Source organism: Apium graveolens, chromosome 5 (genome assembly GCF_009905375.1).
Source record: "Apium graveolens cultivar Ventura chromosome 5, ASM990537v1, whole genome shotgun sequence".
Lineage (NCBI taxonomy): Eukaryota > Viridiplantae > Streptophyta > Magnoliopsida > Apiales > Apiaceae > Apium > Apium graveolens.
In genome coordinates this window covers 223730816-223733424 of record NC_133651.1, presented here as the reverse complement: position 1 = coordinate 223733424, position 2609 = coordinate 223730816, and the positions used below count along the sequence as shown (strand labels likewise).

At 31.5% G+C, this 2609-nt stretch overlaps 1 long non-coding RNA gene across 1 annotated transcript; it reads left to right on the top strand.

Annotated features, from left to right (window-relative positions):
* Window positions 1-285: 285 nt before the first annotated feature.
* LOC141723919 (uncharacterized) lies at window positions 286-2267 on the top strand. Its single transcript, XR_012576394.1, has 4 exons — window positions 286-425; window positions 1267-1429; window positions 1743-1810; window positions 2066-2267. It is a non-coding gene; the product is annotated as an uncharacterized LOC141723919 (long non-coding RNA).
* Window positions 2268-2609: the final 342 nt, after the last annotated feature.

Sequence of the window (2609 nt, the reverse complement as noted above, 5' to 3'; positions counted from 1 at the left end):
ACCTAAAAAGGTCCTGGTTAGTATTAAAGGGGTTTAGTTTCATTTCTTTATTATTTATTAATAAGATTATACAGGTTTGGTGATTAGCTCGTAACCCCCAGACTTATACCCGGGTCTGGAGGGCGTTACATAATCAATGCGTGTAGTTATTGATTTTAATTTAGATGGACGGAAGTCAATGACGAAAATTAAAGAAAATATTAGAAATAATTACTGATGGTTATCAATAATATCAAGTAAATGCATATCAGTTTATTTTTTGACTCTCGTTTACCATCTGCGGCTGCTATCCCTCTGTTCTGTCTCTCAGCAATTCATTCCTTCTCCTCTTGGTTTCCAGAACACGCACTGACACACACACATAATAGAATAGATTCATTGAAGATAGTACACAGAAGATGCACTAATTGGTGTTTAATTAGCAGGTAAATGTGATTTTCAACACCATGATGCTTCTTACTTCTACTAATTGTTCTTGACTTCAATTCATTTAAATATATTTACATTTAATCAATTTACTTTGTCATCGTACATAAATAATGATGTGGCAAGTAAGTGTATTCTCGCACTTTTATAATCTTATATATTTTTAACTCTGAAAATGTCAAAATATATGAGTTTACTTGTATTTGCATTAGGCTTCCTGATAAGTTTAAATTTCAGTGGTGGCAGCATAGTTGGAGGCTATTTAAACAGAAGCTGTATCAAAATTGAGAAACGAGCTTTGAGAGTTCAATTATTATTCTTGTCAAGTGTCAACTCCTAAAAATAGGTGTAAACTAGAGCATGGGTTCTCAGACTTTAAAATTGAGAAATGACTAAAAATTATAATCAGTAGAAAAGTAGAGATAGTGAGAGAGATTAAAGTTAAAATCACACAGGCTGGTGGTAAAATGAGAATAGCTTTTCGGAGAGAGCATTCAAATTCGACATTCTGAAATCACAAATGAACTCTGATATGTTTTTGAGCACAGTCAACTAACTTTCACCAACTAACCTCTTCTAATATTCATTGACTTATTAGATTGTTGCGGACTCTTTATACTATTATTAGTTACACATTTATTTCTGATAGCAAGCAGTACTAGTAGGCAGAATCCTGACATAACACATTTCAGTACAAATTGTTTTTGAACATGTTATGCATGCCATTGTCATTATATTAGATGACACACTGTCATGTTTGTACATAATACACCACATTTATTATGTTGTGTATCTTCCCTAAATTCTTCCTACAATTTTGTGTTTAATCTACAATTTCAGAACCTTCACCATCTAGACTTTAAGCCAAGGCATCTCCAAGTCCATCGAAAGCTTCTAGCCCTGGGAAACTATCACTCGTAAGAAATGTTGAGAACTAGAGGATGCTGATATTTCTGATAAAACTCAAGAACCTTCCCTCAGCCTACAAGAAAATATCAAGAAGGTATGCATGTTTCATTTAAGAATGTATAGTCTACAAGAATCTGATAATCATCAACCTCTAGTTATTGAGTATGCTAAATTAACAATGGATGAAATCGCGGAGGTAATTTATATTCAACATTGTTATCATTTGCCCTAAGAAGACAGTTGGTACTTGGTTTTGCTTTAACTTTCTATTTACTATTATTCAGACTTTAGAATATTCAAAAAAAAAGGGAAGTGGTTGGTACTTTTTGATTTAAATGCTATTAAAACACATCTTATCTCTGGGTGTTTATGTTGTTATTATTTATTTTATTTAAAAATCTGAATAGGGAAACATAGGTTCTGATGCTTCAAAAGAAAGTTGGGATCTTCAAAAGCTCGTTACAAAGGTTCAATAGTAAGAACTTTTCTTCTTCTTATTTCTAAATTGTTCTAAATCTTTTGGGTTTCATGGTAAGAATTTCATAAGTCTAGATTTAGAACTCTATATAATCACTATCCCTTTTTATTACTTTATCTATAACTATGTAATCCATAACTGTATCTTGCTGTTTTGATATCCGGAAAACGATCTTGTAATTCAGAGTTTTTATCATTTTTCTTGAACATATGCTAGTTAATCTCCGATTTTTTATTTAATTCCCATGTGCAGATTAAGGAACAAGGTCAAGAATGGCACACTATCACATGTTTTTTGGCATATTGATTTTCTTAAATTTACGCCGCAGTCACGAAGTTTTGATAATGAATTATACTGATATGCTGATTCAACTATTTCGAATTGCAGTTGTAATTTTACTAATCGATCAAATTGTTATAATTTTAGTTGGTTTTTGTAGTATTTTGAATATGTATTAGAGGTTTTATTTTGGTATTGGGATTGTTGAATATATTGAGCATGTATATTAAAAAATTTAATATTAACTGTTACATTTGCCTTTTCTAGTGTAAAGTATATTTAGATATAGTATGACATTATAAAATCTAATGTTGGTTAATTACAATAAATTTGTGTTATAATAGATATAATAGAGTGTTACAGTAGGGCATGTGGGCCCACAACAAAAATGGGACCCACACGAGCACCCCACAATCTGTAGTCTTGATTGAACCGAATGTATCACTTAGTTTCCGTTACATTTGGGCAATACAGTGTTATATTAGGTGCCTAATGTAACATTTTTCACAATGTTACG